The sequence below is a fragment of the Triticum aestivum genome, chromosome 2B (genome assembly GCF_018294505.1).
Source record: "Triticum aestivum cultivar Chinese Spring chromosome 2B, IWGSC CS RefSeq v2.1, whole genome shotgun sequence".
Lineage (NCBI taxonomy): Eukaryota > Viridiplantae > Streptophyta > Magnoliopsida > Poales > Poaceae > Triticum > Triticum aestivum.
This window is the reverse complement of record NC_057798.1, coordinates 470,132,353-470,154,833: the sequence shown is the minus strand read 5'-3', so window position 1 is coordinate 470,154,833 and position 22,481 is coordinate 470,132,353.

The window sequence follows — 22,481 nt, the reverse complement described above, 5'->3', positions numbered from 1 at the left end:
AGTTCAAGGAATTTCAGAATGAAGTAGAGAATCAACGTGACCGAAAGATAAAGTTCTTACGATCAGATCGTGGAGGAGAATACTTAAGTCACGAATTTGGTACACACTTAAGGAAATGTGGAATCGTTTCACAACTCACGCCGCCTGGAACACCTCAGCGTAACGGTGTGTCCGAACGTCGTAATCGCACTCTATTGGATATGGTGCGGTCTATGATGTCTCTTACCGATTTACCGCTATCATTTTGGGGATACGCTCTAGAGACAGCTACATTCACTTTAAATAGGGCACCATCTAAATCCGTTGAGACGACACCGCATGAATTATGGTTTGGGAAGAAACCTAAGCTGTCGTTTCTGAAAGGTTGGGGATGCGATGCTTATGTCAAGAAACTTCAACCTGAAAAGCTCGAACCCAAGTCGGAAAAATGCGTCTTCATAGGATACCCTAAGGAAACCATTGGGTATACCTTCTACTTAAGATCCGAGGGCAAGATCTTTGTCGCTAAGAACGGATCCTTTCTGGAAAAAGAGTTTCTCTCGAAAGAAGTAAGTGGGAGGAAAGTAGAACTCGATGAAGTACTACCTCTTGAACCGGAAAGTAATGCAGCCCAGGAAAATGTTCCTGTGATGCCTACACCAACTGAAGAGGAAAATAATGATGATCAAGGTACTTCGGATCAAGCTGCTACTGAACTTCGTAGGTCCACAAGGACACGTTCCGCACCAGAGTGGTACGGCAACCCTGTCCTGGAAATCATGTTGTTAGACAACGGTGAACCTTCGAACTATGAAGAAGCTATGGCGGGTCCAGATTCCAACAAATGGCTAGAAGCCATGAAATCCGAGATAGAATCCATGTATGAAAACAAAGTATGGACTTTGACTGACTTGCCCGATGATCGGCGAGCGATAGAAAACAAATGGATCTTTAAGAAGAAGACGGACGCGGATGGTAATGTTACCATCTATAAAGCTCGACTTGTCGCTAAGGGTTATCGGCAAGTTCAAGGGATTGACTACGATGAGACTTTCTCTCCCGTAGCGAAGCTTAAGTCCGTCCGAATCATGTTAGCAATTGCCGCATACTATGATTATGAGATATGGCAGATGGACGTCAAAACGGCATTCCTTAACGGTTATCTTAACGAAGAACTGTATATGATGCAGCCGGAAGGTTTTGTCGATCCTAAGAACGCTAACAAAGTATGCAAGCTCCAGCGATCCATTTATGGGCTGGTGCAAGCATCTCGGAGTTGGAACATTCGCTTTGATGAGATGATCAAAGCGTTTGGGTTTATGCAGACTTATGGAGAAGCCTGCGTTTACAAGAAAGTGAGTGGGAGCTCTGTAGCATTTCTCATATTATATGTAGATGACATACTCCTGATGGGAAATGATATAGAATTCTTGGACAGCATTAAGGCCTACTTGAATAAGTGTTTTTCAATGAAGGACCTTGGAGAAGCTGCTTATATATTAGGCATCCAGATCTATAGAAATAGATTGAGACGCCTCATAGGTCTTTCACAAAGCACATACCTTGATAAGATTTTGAAGAAGTTCAAAATGGATCAGTCTAAGAAGGGGTTCTTGCCTGTATTGCAAGGTGTGAGATTGAGCTCGGCTCAATGCCCGACCACGGCAAAAGATATAGAAGAGATGAGTGTCATCCCCTATGCTTCAGCCATAGGATCTATTATGTATGCCATGCTGTGTACCAGACCTGATGTAAACCTTGCCGTAAGTTTGGTAGGAAGGTACCAAAGTAATCCCGGCAAGGAACACTGGACAGCGGTCAAGAATATCCTGAAGTACCTGAAAAGGACAAAGGACATGTTTCTCGTTTATGGAGGTGACGAAGAGCTCGTCGTAAAGGGTTACGTCGACGCTAGCTTTGACACAGATCTGGATGACTCTAAGTGACAAACCGGATACGTGTATATGTTGAATGGTGGAGCAGTAAGCTGGTGCAGCTGCAAGCAGAGCGTCGTGGTGGGATCTACATGTGAAGCGGAGTACATGGCAGCCTCGGAGGCAGCGCATGAAGCTATTTGGGTGAAGGAGTTCATCACCGACCTAGGAGTCATACCCAATGCGTCGGGGCCGATCAAACTTTTCTGTGACAATACTGGAGCTATTGCCCTTGCGAAGGAGCCCAGATTTCACAAGACCAGGCACATCAAGCGTCGTTTCAACTCCATCCGTGAGAATGTTCAAGATGGAGACATAGAAATTTGCAAAGTACATACAGATCTGAATGTCGCAGATCCGTTGACTAAACCTCTCTCGCGAGCGAAACATGATCAACACAAGAACTCTATGGGTGTTCGATTCATCACAATGTAACTAGATTATTGACTCTAGTGCAAGTGGGAGACTGTTGGAAATATGCCCTAGAGGCAATAATAAAAGTGTTATTATTATATTTCTTTGTTCATGATAATAGTCTTTTATTCATGCTATAACTGTATTATCCGGAAATCGTAATACACGTGTGAATACATAGACCACAATATGTCCCTAGTGAGCCTCTAGTTGACTAGCTCGTTGTGATCAACAGATAGTCATGGTTTCCTGGCTATGGACATTGGATGTCGTTGATAACGGGATCACATCATTAGGAGAATGATGTGATGGACAAGACCCAATCCTAAGCATAGCACAAAGGTCGGTTAGTTCGTTTGCTAGAGCTTTTCAAATGTCAAGTATCTCTTCCTTAGACCATGAGATCGTGTAACTCCCGGATACCGTAGGAGTGCTTTCGGTGTACCAAACGTCACAACGTAACTGGGTGACTATAAAGGTGCATTACAGGTATCTCCGAAAGTGTCTGTTGGGTTGACACGGATCGAGACTGGGATTTGTCACTCCGTGTTACGAGAGGTATCACTGGGCCCACTCGATAGTGCATCATCATAATGAGCTCAAGGTGGCCAAGTGTCTGGTCACGGGATCATGCATTACGGTACGAGTAAAGTGACTTGCCGGTAACGAGACTGAACAAGGTATTGGGATACCGACAATCGAGTCTCGGGCAAGTAACATACCGTCTGATAAAGGGAATAGTATACGGGGTTGCTTGAACCCTTGACATCGTGGTTCATCCGATGACAACATCGAGGAGCATGTGGGAGCCAACATGGGTATCCAGATCCCGCTGTTGGTTATTGACCTGAGGACGTCTCGGTCATGTCTGCATGTCTCCCGAACCGTAGGGTCTACACACTTAAGGTTCGGTGACGCTAGGGTTATCAGGAAGACAAGTATGTGATTACCGAATGTTGTTCGGAGTCCCGGATGAGATCCCGGACGTCACGAGGAGTTCCGAAATGGTCCGGAGGTAAAGATTTATATAAGGAAAGTGGTTAAATGGACACCGGAAAGTTTCGGTGGCATACCGGTATTGTACCGGGGCCACCGGAAGGGTTCCGGGGTTCCACCGGGTGGGGCCACCCCTCCCGGGGGGCCACATGGGCTGTGTGGGAGAGGTAGCCAGCCCCTAGTGGGCTGGGCGCGCCTCCCCACCTAGGCCCATGCGGCTAGGGCAAGGGGAGGGGAAACCCTAAAGGGGGCGCCCCCCTAGCTTGGGGGGCAAGCCACCCTTTTCCCTCTCCCTTTGGCCGCCACCCCCCCTCTAGGGTTTCCCCTAGAGGGCCGGCCCCCTTGCCCCTCTCCTCCTATATATAGAGGGGTGAGGGGAGGGCTGCTGTACGACACAACTCAAGGCGCAGCCCCTCCCCTCCCCAACACCTCTCCTCCTCCGTACGTGCTTGGCGAAGCCCTGTCGGAGTACTTCTGCACCAACTACACCACGCCGTCGTGCTGCCGTTGGATCTGCCTTCCTCAACCTCTCCTTCCTCCTTGCTGGATCAAGACGGAGGAGACGTCGTCCGTCCCGTACGTGTGTTGAACGCGGAGGTGCTGTCCGTTCAGCACTTGGTCATCGGTGATCCGAATCACGATGAGTACGACTCCATCATCACCATCCCCTTGAACGCTTCCGCACTCGATCTACAAGTGGTATGTAGATGCAAACTCTTCCCCTTGACACGTTGCTTAGATGAACTCATAGATGGATCTTGGTGAAACCGTAGGAAAAATTTTAATTTTCTGCAACGTTCCCCAACACAAGTAGCATTAGCTGCAAGGTATTCCCAACAGGATTGTAATCTAGACAGCCTGTTGGATGGTATAGAGGAAGAGTACAGCCGGTCTAAATTACTATGTAATTTGAATGGGCTGATGTACTCCCTAGACGGATTGAAAATCATTTGACATGGCGGACCTTTTTGCTTCAGCCCCCGGACCCGACAGTTCAGGGTGTATCCGAATACCCGCACAGTTATGAAAAACTGGGGTATGCATGGAAACCAGGCGTAGGGGTCATAAGTGCTTGAACAGATAAGTACCCAACTAGTTATGTTATATTACATTGATAGTAAGAAACATCTTCCAGAGAGAATAGTTCCGTTAGGGGTTCCTTTCTCTGGGTGCGCATGCATCGATGTGCATGTCCGAACTGCGAACAGAAGCGTAGGAAACAAAACATGTGGGTATTTACGTTGTAATGAACGAGAACATCTTTTGTTCACCGACCGAATATTCCCTTAAGAACGCTAGCTTTCGGCTTCACCCAGTCTGAGGTACACATCCGGCTCAACCGGCAGTAACAATCACAGAGGTGCTCCCCTTATGCCCTAGCCGAATTAACGGGAACGTAGGGCATAAATACAAGAGCCAGGCAACCCAGCATGGCCAAAACTTAAGTCATATCGATACATATAATGGTGAAGAAAAGGCACATATGGAAATAAAAATGCATATGTGGCTGGCAAGGAGCCATTAAAGTAGTTATATTTAGCTTCCGAATAGGAAGCCCCCATGTATAGTGTGCACGCATAGTGCGGCCGGAGTGATCAGGGCATCCGTACAGTTTTAAGGCTGTATGTTTAAAAAGGAAAAAGAGGGCGAGAAAGGAAGAAAGAGAACATAATTGAAGAGGCAGAGTTAAGGAGACGAACACTGAGTTCGGCACTAGGCGTAGAATCTCCGGAGTCTGGCCACGTTCCATGTGTTCGGCTCGAGTCTGTTATCAGATGCACTGCGCAGACGGTACGCTCCTCCAGTGAGAACTTTATCAATGATGAAGGGACCCTCCCACTTGGGTTTGAGCTTGTCCTTCTTCTTCTCGGGGAGGCGTAGAACGAGTTCGCCAATGTTATAAGTTTTGGCCCGTACTTCTCTGCTTTGATACCTTCGAGCCTGTTGCTGATAGAATGCGGAATGGGCCTTAGCAACATCACGCTCCTCTTCCAAAGCATCCAAGTTGTCCTGCCGATCAAGCTCGGCTTCCTTCTCTTCATACATGCGCATGGATTAAGTCGCTGGGCAGCACTGCTTCTGCATCATACATCATAAAAAATGGTGTGTATCCAGTGGTATGATTCGGCATGGTCCACAGCCCCCAGAGTACGGAGTCGAGTTCCTCGACCCAATGTGTGTCTGATTCCTTCAAGGGTCGCACTAGTCTGGGTTTAATGTCGCTCATGATAAGACCATTTGCATGTTCGACTTAACCATTTGTTTGGGGGTGATAGACAGAGGCGTAGTCGAGCTTAATGCCCATTTTGCCGCACCAGGTTTTCACCTCATCGGCTGTAAAATTCGAGCCATTGTCAGTGATGATGCTGTGGGGGACACCATAATGGTGTACAACCCCTGATATGAAGTCTATCACTGGTCCGGATTCGACCGGTTTAACTGGTTTGGCTTCTATCCATTTGGTGAACTTGTCTACCATGACCAATAAGTATTTTTTCTTATGGCTTCCTCCTTTAAGGGGTCCCACCATATCCAGCCCCCAGACCGCGAAGGGCCAAGTTATGGGGATTTTTTGGAGAGCGGTAGGGGGGCATATGGCTCTGATTGGCAAATAGTTGATAACCAACGCAATGTTGGACAAGGTTCTGTGCGTCTGCCCGGGCTGTCGGCCAGTAAAAACTTGTCCGAAAGGCCTTGCTTACGATTGCTCGGGCTGCCGCGTGGTGCCCGCCTAGTCCAGAATGGATTTCGGCTAAGAGCTGCCACCCTTCCTCTTCGGAGATGCATCGTTGGAGCACTCCGGTGGTGCTCTTCTTGTAGAGCTCTCCTTCATGAACTTTGTATGCCTTAGAGCGTCGCACAATACAACGTGCCTCATTTTGGTCCTCGGGGATCTCTTGCCTATTTAGGTAGGCCAAGAAGGGCTCGGTCCACGGGGCGATGACAACCATTATTTCATGGGCCGAAGGTGTTATTTCGGTGGCAGAGCCTCCGATTACGTCAGATTGTTCAGAAACTTGGGTTGTGTTCGGAGTCGGACTAATAGTGCCGGACTCCCTCTCCCATGCCACGGACGGCTTGAACAGCCTTTCTAAGAAGATATTGGGTGGGATGGGGTCGCGTTTAGCGCTGATGCGGGCGAGGATATCGGTCGCTTGATTATTTTCTCTGACCACATGGTGGAATTCGAGCCCCTCGAACCAAGCTGACATTTTGAAGATGGCATTGCGATAGGCCGCCATTTTCGGGTCCTTGGCATCAAAGTCTCCTTTTACCTGAGATATTGCAAGGTTCGAGTCCCTGTGCACTTTGAGGCATTGGATGCCCATGGAGACTGCCATCCGAAGACCATGAAATAGAGCCTCATATTCGGCTGCATTGTTGGAGTATGTGTATAATATTTGGAGTACGTATTGGATCGTATCTCCGGTTGGGGACGTTAGGACAACACCCGCTCCCAATCCGGCCAGCATTTTAGAGCCGTCGAAATGCATGATCCAATTTGAGTACGCGCCGTACTCTTTAGGGAGTTCGGCTTCTGTCCATTCGGCGATGAAGTGGGCCAGTACTTGCGACTTAATGGCCTATCGCGGCTTGTATGTTATGTTGAACAGGAGGAGCTCAATAGCCCATTTAGCAATTTGGCCTGTTGCGTCGCGGTTATTTATTATGTCATTGAGTGGTACTTCGGAGGCCACCGTGATCGAACACTCTTGAAAGTAGTGTCGTAGTTTCCGGGATGCCATGAAGACCATGTACGCTATCTTTTGATAGTGTGGGTACCGAGATTTGCATGGAGTGAGGAGAGTGGACACGTAATATACCGGCTTTTGGAGCGGGAACTTGTGTCCGTCTGCCTCTCGTTGGACGACCAGCACTGCACTCACAACTTGGTTTGTTGCGGCTATGTATAATAGCATGGGTTCGCCAATGTTTGGCGTGGTCAGGACTGGGTTTGCGGCCAAGAGTGCCTTTATTTCTTCAAGTACGATCGTGGCCGCATCCGTCCACTCGAAGTGTTCGGTGCGTCTAAGAAGGCAATACAGAGGTAGTGCCTTTTCTCCTAAGCGGGAGATAAAGCGGTTTAAGGCAGCGACGCATCCAGTTAGTTTCTGGATCTGCTTGAGGTCTGTTGGGATAGCCAACCATGATAGAGCTCAGATTTTTGTCGGATTTTCTTCAATTCCTCTATTGGAAACGATGAAGCCGAGCAATTTCCCGGAGGGTACCCCGAAGACACATTTCTCCGGGTTGAGCTTGATGTCGTATGTTCGGAGGTTGTCGAACGTAAGCCTCAAGTCGTCTATTAAAGTTTCAACGTGTCTTGTTTTGATGACCACGTCGTCTACATAGGCCTCTACTGTCTTGCCGATTTGTTTTTCCAGGCATGTCTGAATCATGCGCTGATAGGTTGTGCCGGCATTTTTGAGCCCGAAAGACATGGTGTTAAAACAGAAAGGGCCGTATGGTGTAATGAAGGCCGTTGCGTCCTGGTCGGACTTCGCCATCTTGATCTGATGGTATCCGGAGTATGCGTCGAGGAAGCACAATGAGTCGTGTCCTGCGGTGGCGTCGATGATTTGGTCAATGCGGGGGAGGGGGAAGGGATCCTTAGGGCAAGCTTTATTGAGTTCCTTAAAATTGACACATAAGTGCCAGGATTTGTCCTTCTTTGGTACCATTACCAAGTTTGCTAGCCAATCCGGATGTTTGATGTCTTTGATGAATCCGGCCTCGAGCAGCTTGGCTAGCTCCTCTCCCATGGCTTGCCGCTTAGGCTCTGAGAAGCGCCAAAGAGTCTGCTTGACTGGCTTGTATCCTTTCAGTATATTGAGGCTGTGTTCTGCCAGCCTGCATGGGATGCCCGGCATGTCTAAAGGGTGCCAGGCGAAGATATCCCAATTCTCACGCAGGAAATCTCGCAGTGCAGCGTCTATTATGGGGTTCAACTGTGTCCCAATGGAAGCCGTCTTTGTAGGGTACATTGGGTGGACCTGGAATTTGACTATATTGTCTGCTAGTTTGAAGGAGGTGGATTTAGGTCGCTTGTCGAGTATCACATTGTCTCTGTCCACTGTCGATCGCAGCGTCGTTAGTTCTTCGGCCGCGAGGGCTTCTGATAATGCTTCCAAGGCGAGGGCGGCGGTTTTATTTTCGACGCGGAGTGCGATGTTCAGATCACTAGCTAAAGTGATGATTCCGTTGGGCCCAGGCATTTTGAGCTTCATGTACCCGTAATGGGGTATATCCTGGAAACTCGTGAATGCGTCCCGCCCCAAGAGGGCGTGGTATCCGCTGCTGAACGGGGCCACTTGGAATGTAATTTCCTCGGACTTGTAATTCTCTGGCGTGCCGAATACCACATACAGTGTGATTTTTCCCGCGCATCGCACCTCGCGACTAGGGATGATTCCCCTGAAGGTTGTGCTGCTTTGCTCAATGTGGCTCCTATCAATTTCCATCTTGTTAAGGGTTTCCTCGTAGATGAGGTTTAGCCCGCTTCCGCCGTCCATGGGCACTTTAGTGAGCCTGAAGCCATCCATGATTGGACTAAGGACCAAAGCGGCTGGTGCTCGGACCGTTTGGAACTGAGGTTCATCACTGGCATTGTAGGTTATAGCCGTGTCGTTCCATGGGTTTATTGTTGCCACGTGGCAAACTTCGGCGAGGCTGCGCTGAGCTCGCTTGCGCCTATTATTTGAGGTGAAAGTCTCGAAGACTGTAAATACCGTATTGTTATTTTCGGCGGGCTGGTGTTCTGCTGTATGGTTTAAGAGGAGATCCTCGCTGCTCTTTGTACCTGCCGGAGTATCCAACATGCTCTAAGGCTATGAGTTGGTGTAGTATCCACTGTGTTGTGGATTTTGGATGGTCCACTAAGCCATTCTTCCAATATGGTTCCGCACCTTGTATCAGGCTTTGGTTTTTTGGTAATTGAATCGGGTAACTTTAGTTCGGACAAAGGGTTTAGTGAGAGCCGGATTGTCCCAGAAGTTCGTTTGGGTTTTCCAGGCGCTTTCCATCACACAGTACTTCTGCACTATGGCCGCTAAGTCGGTGAAGTGTACTATGTGACGGTGACTTATAGCATTGAGGATCCCTTTGTCCATGCAATTGTTGTAGAAGAGGGAGATTGTGTTTTCCTCGCGACAGTCCTTGACCTTGTTTAACACAAGTTGGAATCTGGCCCAGTAATGATGTACTGTCTCTTGCGGCTCTTGTCTGATTTGTTGAATATTGAATAAATCTGTGTGGGTGGGTGTTTTTGAATCTGAATCCTGACCCAATCTGAGACCCAGGGGCAAGGAAGTTCCTGAGCTTAACGGCCCGGGCTCTGGGATGCTGCCCAATTTGTTTGACCTGTCACCCGATCCTAAGTTCGGGGTTTGGGTCATGTCCTCCCGCGAGCAGCTGTCCGGCTCAGAGAGCTCAGAAATCTGGACATAGTTTGTCCTCAAAATAGAGGGAGAATTCGTATGATGCTCCTCCACTACCGCGATCTCGTGGGTGACCGACGGAGAATAAATCTCCCTTTGGTCTGGCTTAAGCCCGATCCGATCATAGTCTGTAGCGCCGCCCAGGGCGGCGATGCGATCCAAGACCTCATTAAGGGAAGAGAGCTCCATTGGATCCATCTGTTCGGCGAGTTCCGAACTGACGAGGAGGCTGTTTTTGATGACCAGAGAAGTCATCGTCGGCGCGACGGCCGATCGGGCAGTCATGACGAAGCCGCTCAGACGGAGAGTTTGGCCTTGGGCCAGTGCTCCTTCAGGGGCGATGTTTTCCCTGACAACGAGGCGGGCCATCAAGCCTTACCGCGACGACACAGAGGAACTCTCAATGAAAGCACCAATGTCGGTGTCAAAACCGGCGGATCTCGGGTAGGGGGTCCCGAACTGTGCGTCTAAGGCTAATGGTAACAGGAGGCTGGGGACACGATGTTTACCCAGGTTCAGGCCCTCTCGATGGAGGTAATACCCTACTTCTTGCTTGATTGATCTTGATGATATGAGTATTACAAGAGTTGATCTACCACGAGATCAGAGACGCTAAACCCTAGAAGCTAGCCTATGGTATGATTGTTGTTGTGTCCTACAGACTAAACCCTCTGGTTTATATAGACACCGGAGGAGGCTAGGGTTACATAGAGTCGGTTACAGAGAAGGAGATCTTCATCCGAATCACCAAGCTTGCCTTCCACGCCAAGTCGAGTCCCATCCGGACACGGGACGAAGTCTTCAATCTTGTATCTTCATAGTCCAACAGTCCGACAAAAGTATATAGTCCGGCTGTCCGGATACCCCCTTATCCAGGACTCCCTCGGGGGGGGGGGAAGAGGATGGCCTCCACAAGTTTGGAGGCTGAAACGTCTAAGAAGGGGAAAGCCTCCCTTCCAGACGAATCCACCGCAACCACCGACAACAGCCTGGAGTGGGAACCCAGGGTCAAGCCCCTGGCCAAATCGTGAGTACAAAGAAAACCCGGACATCTTCATATATCTAGTCTCACTTTTGCATAGTATTAACATATCGAGTCTCATATTCTGCAGTCCGACCGGGTCCGACATTGGGCGATCTTCGTTAGAAGATTCATTGGACCCGGATGCGATGAACACCGAGACTCTCCCGACAGCCTCTTCCCCCAAAGATATGGACAACACTGAGGTGTCGTCCCAAAGGGGCCCAGGCCAGGGCGAAGCTCGGGAGACCGTCGAGGCGGCGTTGGAGGGCCAAACCCTGGCGACCGGACACATGGGGGAGCAGACCACCATGGATGCGGAAGGCGGGGGACATCCTGAATTCGACCCCAAGCCAGAGACAACTCCGGAGACCAATACGGCTCCGAAGTCGGGCCCGCAACCTTCTTCAACAGGAGGCGGCGAGCCTATTCCACCGGCGACCTCCGTCCACCCGGAGGTGCCGGATACTTTATTGGCAGTGCTGCAAAGCGCTTCCATCATTGACGAGCACCGTACCCTTATGGGTGCGGTGATTAAGAAGATTCAGTCCGCCAAAAGCGGGCTGACCGAAGCCTCCACCAGCCTTCTAATAGGCTTTGAGGTAAGTATTGAAGTACAAAGAATATCATAATATAGATAGTAGCCCCTGATGCACTGTTCGGTGTTTCAAAAAGAAAGTTGTATAGAGGATCAAATATATGTCGCAAGAGACTAATTAGGAAATACCTATATGAATGATCAGGCATCATTATTGACTGCAACCGCTTATACTACGAAGGTCTCCGGACTGAGGCAGATACTGGAGCGGGCCAAAAGGGAACTCGGCCAAGTGAAAAAGTAATTGGAGAGTACCCAAGGTATGGGATAACCTTTTTGTATTTAAGTATAAGTGAATAGTTATTTTGACTAACAAATGTCGTGTTATGTAATAGGAGCGACGACCTAAGTTGAGGCTCTGAAGAAGACGGTAGGTGAAGCCGAGAAAAGGGCGGCCAAGGAGCAGGCCACTCGAGAAAACCACGAGGCCCGGGTCATTGAAGTTCAACAAGAGCTCCAAGAAGCCATAGGGAAGTGCGAGACCTTGGAGCAGAGTATAAAGGATCAAGAATCCAAACTCACCAAGGCTCGCCAATCCGCACGTGATGCCCGGGCTGAAGCCCAAGGCGCCCTCCAGGAAATTCAGGAGGCTCGAAAGATCACCGTGGGTAAGGCCTTTATTATGCAGAGCAAATACGCGAAGGAAAGATTTCATTTACTGATCCGGATTCGGAGTTCTCTAGGGGTGCTCGAGGATCTGCCGCGCAGCGTGTTTGACGCCAAACAATTCTACCGAGCCGAAGAGGGGAGCTCTGCGGAGAAGCTATTCTGGTCGTAATATTTTGCGCCAGAATAGCCAGTACCCTTTACCAATCAGCTGAAGCAGCTGGTCGAGCTGCATAGGGCGGCCGAACTAGCCGTCAAGGATTTGATTATCCAGCTATGGCCTGCCGAACCGATTCCCAGCAGCTACTTCAGACTCATGAAGCGGCTGGTTAGTGTCTGTCCTCGGCTTGACGCCATCAAGCGGTCGGTCTGCATCGAAGGTGCGTGAATGGCTTTTGCCCGCGCCAAGGTGCATTGGGCGAAGATGGATGTTGTTAAGCTGATGACCGAAGGACCGCCCAAAGGGAAAGAGCACCGCAAGGCCGAGCTGTATTATGACAATTTCCTGAAGGGATCCCTCCTTGTGGCGGAACAGTGTTCCAAGGATAACAGTGTTCCAAGGATATTATCTTCCCCTGAATGTATGCATGTTATCCTATGCTGTAGTATGAAACAAGGTCGTTATGTAAAATAATGCTTGTTATTTGGAATATTACCACCTATGCGGCCGTTTTTAAATTGATTATGAGAGTTGACTAGTCGTCGGCTTCTGCCCCCACGTAGGAATTATGGGGGTGGTCGGGATAAATCTAAACACTCTTTACTCCAGATTTTTGGTTAAAGGAGGTGTTTAGCGCGACGAACCGAGCAATCGGACTATAAGGCTTTATCACCCTCGCTTAGCCATAGGAGTTTGACAAAAGGAAGGTAGGCGTAGCCCCTAGTGTTCGAAAGACCGAACTTGGGTATTGTAAAATGCCTGATCGGATAAAAACCGATCCGTCACACGATGCATTAGTTATCGCATGATGCGGAAGAAATCGCTAAAGATTTGTGACCTCTCGAACAGCTGACCAACTCTCGCCGCATCATGACAGTCAGTTTTCGGCTTTCTCGACTGAGGTGCTCGTCCGAAAGAACCGGGACACAATCACAATAGTTCTCCCTTTACTACCTTAGCCAATATAGCGGAACGTAAGGTAGCAAGCACAGGAGCCGTGCAACCCAACTGTTGACTAAAGACATGATTCACAGCCAATGCATATAATGCTATAAGTTCGGGGTGTCGAACTGCACTGTAAAAGTGTTCGGACTTTCTTGCCGTGTTATGGGGTACAATGGAGCCCTTGGCGAGTTAAGGCGTACCAAAACGTACGGATGCGATTTATAATAAATAAAGAGACAAGGAAAAAAATTATGTAATGAGCTGACGCTGCCAATTATTTTTCATTGTAATGTAATTAATACGTCAAGGTGTACGTATACAAGTAGTGCCGTAAGCAAATAAGGCTATTTAGCATGCCATGATCAAGAGTGAGCTGTGTGCAGGTATTTTAAAACAGGTATGTCGATCATTAGCAGAGACCACCTGGGTATTCCCGTGTACGTCCGAGCCCCTAGCTTTCTTGACGTATCCGTCCCGCTACGGGTCCGATGAGCAGGTTTATCAGAAAAGGCCTCGCGAAGAGAAAAAACCTGAAAGAAAGAGAAAAAGTGAAGGTATGTGGATCCAGGGGCGGTTGAGCCGCATTGTGGACTGTAGTCTAGTTGTGCCTCCGTCCGTGCCCATGGTATTTTAAGTGCATAGGTATGTACGCGCGACATAGATTTTACTGCTTTGTTGGGGCTGGGATGAAGGCCGGGTTGCTAGCTGAGCTCTGAACGAGCTGAATGGTCCTATTGCAGAGTAGCGCGGACCTGCTTAGCGGTGTCCGGGGGCTTTATTGCCGAATTGAGGTTTTGCCTAAGAAGATTGTTCTGTACTTCTGCTCCAAGGGTCGCGGTGTGCTCCTCAGTACGGAGGGAGCGCTCTGTGTTTCCATTGACTATTATAACACCACGAGGTCCGAACATCTTGAGCTTAAGGTAGGCATAGTGCAGCAGCGCATTGAAACGAGCAATGTGGTTTGTCTGAGCAGTGCATGATAACCGCTGCGGAAGGGGACGATATCGAAGAGTAATTCTTCGATTCAGAAATTATCCGGGGGTCCGAAGACCACTTCCAGTGTGATTGAGCCCGTACAGCAGGCCTCTACACCCAGTATGGCACCTTTAAAGGTGGTTTTGGTGGGTTTGATCCTTGAGGGATCAATACCCATTTTGCACATTGTATCTTGATAAAGCAGGTTTAGGCTGCTACCACCGTCCATGAGGACATGTGTGAGGTGGAATCCGTCAATGATAGTGTCAAGCACCAGTGCGACTAAACCGCCGTGACGAGTACTGGTCAGATGGTCCCTCCGATCAAAGGTGATCGAACAGGAGGACCATGGGTTGTATTTTGGGGCAACTGGCTGCATCGTGTAGAGGTCCCTTAGTGCGTGCTTCCGCTCCCTTTTGGGGATATGGGTAGCATATATCATATTCACCGTTTTCACTTGGGGAGGAAACTTCTTCTGCCCCCCTGTATTCGGCGGCCGGGGTTCCTCGTCGTTTTGCTTTGTAATCCCTTTTCTCCGTTTTTGGTGTTTAACTTGCCAGCCTGTTTAAAGACCCAGCATTCTCTGTTGGTATGATTGGCTGGCTTATCGGCGGTGCCGTGGATTTGGCAAAGAATATCGAGTATGCGGTCCAGGCTGGAAGGGCCCGGATTGTTCCTATTAAATGGCTTTTTCCGCTGCCCAGACTTGGAGCCACTGAATCCAGCATTGACGGCCGTGTCTTTAGAGTTTTCGCCATTATTTCAATGCTTGTGTTTACTGCGTTGGGGCTTGCTGTTACTGGATCTGGCTTCGGAAGTGCCAGGCTTACTTGAGGTGATGTTGCTATGAGCTAGCCAGGTATCCTCGCCCGTGCAAAAGCGGGTCATGAGCGTCGTGAGGGCTGCCATGGACTTCGGCTTTTCTTGGCCAAGGTGTCGGGCAAGCCACTCGTCACAGATGTTGTGCTTAAAGGCCGCTAGGGCTTCAGCATCCGGACAGTGGACGATTTGCTTCTCTTTAGTTAAGAACCGAGTCCAGAATTTCCTGGTTGACTCTCCGGGCTGTTGGACTTTATGACTTAGGTCATCGGCATCCGGAGGTCGAACATAAGTGCCCTGGAAGTTCTCAAGGAATGCATCTTCCAGGTTCTCCCAACTGCCAATACTATTTTTGGGCAGACTGTTCAACCAGTCCCTAGCTGGTCCCTTGAGTTTTAGCGGGAGATACTTGATGGCATGGAGGTCATCGCCGCGGGCCATATGTATATGGAGATGGAAGTCCTCGATCCACACCACGGGATCCGTTGTTCCATCATATGATTCAATGTTTACGGGTTTAAACCCTTCTGGGAATTCATGTTCCATTACTTCCTCAGTGAAGCATAGGGGGTGCGCGGCACCTCTGTGCCGGGCTACGTCACGACGCAGCTCGAATGGGGCCGGTCTGCGGTATTCAGCCCGGACAGGTGTGTATTGGTCATATCCGGTGTGGTGGCCGTCATTGCGCGTTGAGGCGCGCCCCCGCGATCCATAGATCGACCTGGTCTGGCCTGGTCTGTTCTCCAAGTCATACCGCAGGTCATGTGTGTTTCTCCGAGCTGTTGTATTTCTGTTTGTTCGGTGACGTGGTGCCGGCTGGTGCTCGGGCTGAATTGCCGCTTTATCTTGACCACGTGGTTGTCTGTCAGCCACATTATGCTATGGTAGTGCTAGCTCCAATGCTTTGTCATCAAATTAAGGTAGTAGTTTGCGCTTCGGGTAACTTTTGGTTGGGCATTCGAGTCTGTATTCCTCGTGCGCCAGGACTTCGGTCCATCTATCAGTGAGCAGATCTTGATTAGCTCGAAGCTGCTACTGCTTCTTCTTCAGGCTTTTTGCAGTGGCTATAAGTCGGCGCTTGAAATGCTCCTGCTCAACGGGATCCTCTGGCATGATAAATTCTTCGTCGCCGAAGCTCACCTCATCCTCGGAGAGGGGCATATAATTGTTGTCTTCCGAGTCGTCGTTCACGGCCTGTTCATCAGGGTTGGCTCGCCCATCTTCCTATCCAGCCTGTTCGAAACTTGGCTTGGCGGGGTCTTTGTTTTCTTCGGCATCGTCTGGAGTGCTATTCTATCTTGTGCCAGTATCGCTATTTTTACCATGCCGTGACTTAGAGCGGCGCCGCTGACGTCGGTGCTTAGACTGCTTCTCAGGAAGTTTATCCTCAACTGGATCTTTTATGTCATCGCCATTGTCTTCTTTGGGTGTATCCACCATGTATATATATCATATGAGGAGGTGGCTATCTAGCGCCCTGTGGGCGGTGGTTCCTGTTCTTCTCCGGCATCGTCGTCCATACCGTCGATGTCTTCGGAGTCCAAATCAAGCATGTCGGTTAAATCGTCGATAGTGGCTATCAAGTGGGTGGTGGGTGGGTAACGAAGTTCTTTGTCACCTGCTTCCCACTCAAGCCGGACATAGTTCGGCCAAGGATCTCCTGATAAGGAGAGATACTTTAATGAGTTTAACACATCTCCCAAGGGTGAGTGTTGGAAGATGTCTGCGGAGCTGAACTCTAAGACCGGCGCCTAGTCAGATTCGATGGGTGCAGATTCATGCGGTTCGGAGCCTATGGCCGGAGATGAGTCTGAGGCTCCGATGACACAGGCCTCGTTGGAGGTCAGATTTGTGTCCGGCTCTAGCACCGTTGAGTTCGCGGCTTCCGTGGCAAGGTTGAGCCTCTCACCCCCGGATGGCCCGCTTTGCTCTGGATCTAGGACCAGTGTGCTTACATGCGCAATCTCCCGCACACCATCTGTTGACAGATTTAGGTCATGTTCATCGTGGCGGCAGGGCGCGGCTGTCATGGGCTCGAATCCGTCGAAGATCAAGTCTTCGCGAATATCGGCGGTGTAGTTCAAGCTTCCAAACCTGACCTGATGGCCAGGGGCGTAGCTGTCGATCTGCTCCAGATGGCCAAGCGAGTTGGCCCGCAGTGCGAAGCCGCCGAATACGAAGATCTGTCCGGGGAGAAAAACTTCACCCTGGATGGCATTGTTGTGGATGATTGAGGGAGCCATCAAGCCTTATGGTGATGAAACAATGGAACTCTCAATGAAAGCACCATTGTCGCTGTCAAAACCGGCGGATCTCGGTTAGGGGGTCCCTAACTGTGCGTCTAAGAATAATGGTAACAGGAGGTGAGGGACACAATGTTTACCCAGGTTCAGGCCCTCTCGATGGAGGTGATACCCTACTTCCTGCTTGATTGATCTTGATGATATGAGTATTACAAGAGTTGATCTACCACGAGATCGTAGAGGCTAAACCCTAGAAGCTAGCCTATGGTTATGATTGTTCTTGTCCTATGGACTAAACCCTCCGATTTATATAGACACCGGAGGGGGCTAGCATTACACAAAGTTGGTTACAGGGAAAGGAATCTTCATATCGGAATCGCCAAGCTTGCCTTCCACCCAAAGGAGAGTCCCATCCGGACACGGGACGAAGTCTTTTATCTTGTATCTTCATAGCCCAGCAGTCCGGCATACACATACAGTTCGGCTATCCGAGGACCCCTTAACCCAGGACTCCCTCAGTCGGCGCATGCAGGCTCGGTCGGCACATCGGGGCACCGTGCATCGACGCATGCATGCAGGCTTGTTGGGTGCATGTATAGCAGGCTTCTATCATGGCAGCGCGCGCATGCGTTTAATGCAAGGGACGGCCCAACGAAACCATGGCCCAACGGTCGAACAGCGACACCGCCCAGCGCGGCCCCACTCATCAGTGTTAACGGTCAAAGCACTAACCCAACAACGATGTTCGTTGTGACCTCTTCTGAGGGTTTCAGGCAAGGGAGTGGGGAAAAGTGAGCAAAAGTTAAGAGTGTGGGGATGAATGAGTAGAGCTAAGGAACCAGGGGCATAGATGTAAAAAAACCTTCACTTTAAATAGGGCACCATCAAAATCCGTTGAGACGACGCCTTATGAACCGTGGTTTGGCAAGAAACCAAAGTTGTTGTTTCTTAAAGTTTGGGGCTGCGATGCTTATGTAGAAAAGCTTCAAGCTGATAATCTCAAACCCAAATAAGAGAAATGTGTCTTCATAGGATACCCAAAGGAAATTGTTGGGTACACCTTCTATCACAAATACGAAGGCAAGATATTCGTTGCTAAGAATGGAACCTTTCTAGAGAAGGAGTTTCTCTCAAAAGAAGTGAGTGGGAGGAAAGTAGAACTTGCTGAGGTAATTCTACCTTCTCCCGATTTGGAAAGTAGTTCATCACAGAAATCAGTTCTAGTGATTCCTACACCAACTAGTGAGGAAGCTAATGTTGATGATCATGAAACTTCAGATCAAGTTACTACCAAACCTCGTAGGTCTTGAGTACGGTCCGCACTAGAGTGGTACGGTAATCCTATTCTGGAAGTCATGTTACTAGACCATGATTAACCTACAAACTATGAGGAAGCAATGATGATCCCATATTTCGCGAAATGGCTTGACGCGATGAAATCTGAGATGGGATCCATGTATGAGAACAAAGTATGGACTTTGATGGATTTGCCCGATGATCGGCAAGCCATAGAAAATAAATGGATCTTCAAGAAAAAACTGACGTTGACGGTAATGTTACTATTTACAAAGCTCAACTTGTTGCAAAAGGTTTTCGACAAGTTCAAGGATGTGGCTATGATGAGACTTTCTCACCTGTAGCAATGCTTAAGTCTGTCCAAATCATGTTAGCAATTGCCGCATTTTATGATTATGAAATTTGGCAGATGGATGTCAAAACTGCATTCCTTAATGGATTTTCTGGAAGAAGAGTTGTATATGATGCAACCAGAAGGTTTTGTCAATCCAAAGGGTGCTAACAAAGTGTGCAAGCTCCAGTGATCCATTTATGGACTGGTGCAAGCCTCTCGGAGTTGGAATAAATGCTTTCATAGTGTGATCAAAGCATATGGTTTTATATAGACTTTTGGAGAAGCATGTATTTACAAGAAAGTGAGTGGGTGGTCTGTAGCATTTCTAATATTATATCTGGATGCCATATTATTGATTGGAAATGATATAGAATTTCTGGATAGCATAAAGGGATACTTGAATAAGAGTTTTTCAATGAAAGACCTTGGTGAAGCTGCTTACATATTGGGCATCAAGATCGACAGAGATAGATCAAGACGCTTAATTGGACTTTCACACAGCACATACCTTGATAAAGTTTTGAAAAACTTCAAAATGGATTAGTCAAAGAAAGGATTCTTCCCTATGTTACAAGGTGTGAAGTTGAGTCAGACTCAATGCCCAACCACTGCAGAAGATAGAGAGAAAATGAAAGTCATTCCCGATGCTACAACCATAGGTTCTATCATGTATGCAATGCTATGTACTAGATATGATGTGTGCCTTGGTATAAGCATAGCAGGGAGTTACCAAAGTAATCCCAGAGTGGAGCACTGGACAACAGTCAAGAACATCCTGAAATAACTGAAAAGGACTAAGGATATGTTTCTTGTTTATGGAGGTGACAAAGAGCTCGTCGTAAATGGTTACGTTGATGCAAGCTTTGACACTGATCCTGATGACTCTAAGTCGCAATCCGGATACATATTTTTATTGAATGGTGGAGCTGTCAGTTGGTGCAGTTCCAAGAAAAGCGTCGTGGCGGGATCTACGTGTGAAGCGGAGTACATTGCTGCTTCGGAAGCAACAAATGAAGGAGTCTGGATGAAGGAGTTCATATCCGATCTAGATGTCATGCCTAGTGCATCGGGTCCAATGAAAATCTTTTGTGACAATACTGGTGCAATTGCCTTGGCAAAGGAATCCAGATTTCACAAGAGAACCAAGCACATCAAGAGACACTTCAATTCCATCCGTCATCAAGTGTCGGAAGGGGACATAGAGATTTGCAAGATACATACGGATCTGAATGTTGCAGACCTGTTGACTAAGCCTCTTCCACGAGCAAAACATGATCAGCACTAAAACTCCATGGGTGTTGGAATCATTACTTTGTAATCTAGATTACTGACTCTAGTGCAAGTGGGAGACTAAAGGAAATATGCTCTAGAGGCAATAATAAAGTTGTTATTTATATTTCCTTATATCATGATAAATGTTTATTATTGATGCTAGAATTGTATTAACCGGAAACTTAGTACATGTGTGAATACATAGACAAAACAAAGTGTCCCTAGTATGCCTCTACTTGACTAGCTCATTTATCAAAAATGGTTATATTTCCTAACCATAGACATGTGTTGTCATTTGATGAACGGGATCACGTTGTTAGGAGAATGTTGTGATGGACAAGACCCATTTGTTAGCTTGGCATTATGATCGTTACAGTTTCATTGCTACTACTTCTTTCATGACTTATACATGTTCCTCAGACTATGAGATTATGCAACTCCCGAATACCGAAGGAACACCTTGTGTGCTATCAAACATCACATCGTAACTGGGTGATTACAAAGATGCTCTATAGGTGTCTCCGAAGGTGTTTGATGGGTTGGCGTAGATCGAGATTAGGATTTGTCACTCCATGTATCAAAGAGGTATCTCTGGGCCCTCTCGGTAATACTCATCACTATAAGCCTTGCAAGCAATGTGACTAATGAGTTAGTTGCGGGATGAAGCATTACAGAACAAGTAAAGAGACTTGCCGGTAACGAGATTGAACTAGGTATGATGATACCGATAATCGAATCTCGGGCAAGTAACATACCGAAGACAAAGGGAACAATGTATGTTGTTATGCAGTTTGACCGATAAAGATCTTCGTAGAATATCTAGGAGCCAATATGAGCATCATGGTTCTGATATTGGTTATTGATCGGAGATGTGTCTCGATCATGTCTACATAGTTCTCGAACCCGTATGGTCCGCACGGTTAATGTTTGATGACGATTTGTATTATGAGTTATGTGTTTTTGATGACCGAAGCTTGTTCGGAGTCCTGGATTAGATCACGGACGTGACAAGGAGTCTCGAAATAGTCGAGACATAAACATTGATATATTGGAACATTATGTTCGGACACCGGAAAGGTTTCAGAATAGTTCGGGCATTTTTCGGAGTACCGGGAGGTTACCGGAACCCCTCGAGGAATTAATGGGCCTTATGGGCTTTAGTGGAAAAGGAGAGGAGGGCCGCATGGTGGCCGCGCCCCCTCCCCCTTGGCTGGTCCGAATTGGACTAGGAGGGGGCGGCGCCCCCCCCCTCTTCCCTTCTCCCTTTCCACCTCTTTCCCTCTCTCCCTCTCTTGGAAAAGGAAGGGGACTCCAACTAGGATTGGGAATCCTAGTTGGACTCCCCCTATAGGCGCGCCCCTACTAGGCCGGCCTCCTCCTCCTCCCTCCTTTATATACGGGGGAAGGGGGCACCCCAAAGCACAACAGTTGTTATCTTGGCTGTGTGCGGTTCCCACCTCCACAGTTTAACACCTCGGTCATATCGTCGTAGTGCTTAGGCGAAGCCTTGCGTCGGCAACATCATCAACACCATCTTCACGCCGTCATGCTGACGAAACTCTCCCTCGTCCTCAACTGGATCAAGAGCTCGAGGGACGTCATCGTGCTGAATGTGTGTTGAACACAGAGGTACCGTACGTTCGGTACTTGGATCGGTTGGATAGTGAAGACGTTCGACTACATCAACCGTGTTACTAAACGCTTCCGCTTTCGGTCTACGAGGGTACATGGACACACTCTCCCATCTTGTTGCTATGCATCTCCTAGATAGATGTTGCGTGATCGTAGTATTTTTTTTGAATTACTATGTTCCCCAACAAGGCAGCCCACAAGGAGTGGCCGCGCCCCCTAATGATGCCATAGACCTAGGGTAGGGTCATGGACCTAACCTATACGCCCTACCCAAGGTCACTACCCTAGAAGCAAGGACATTCAAGGTATAGCAAGGAGTACCGATTGAAGCCATCGGGTGTAATCCACTCGACCACTCATCTCACTCGGATACCCCCAATTTCACTCGACCTGGATGAAGTCATTCGACCATACAGAAAGCCACTCGGAGTACAGAAGATCTAAAGTCACTCAGGATGACAATGGTCAGGCATTCACTCTCTAGTCTTAAAGATCATTAATAACGCTTTATAGCAGGCGTTACCAGTAACGCCCTACCTTAATGTACATTGAACCCCTGTAATGTAGGACGGCTGGGGTCCTGGCGCACTCTATATAAGCCAGCCCCTCCTCTTGGACAAGGGTCTGCACCCCTTGTAACACACACACACACATATTCTAGTCGACCACCTCGGGGCACCGAGACTAGGGCTTTTACCTCCTCCGAGAGGGGCCTGAACTCATAAACTTGTGTGTACAACCTCGTCGTAGCTAGGGCCTTGCCTCCTCATATGTACCCCCTGCTCTTACTGTCAGACTTAGTACCACGACAGTTGGCGCC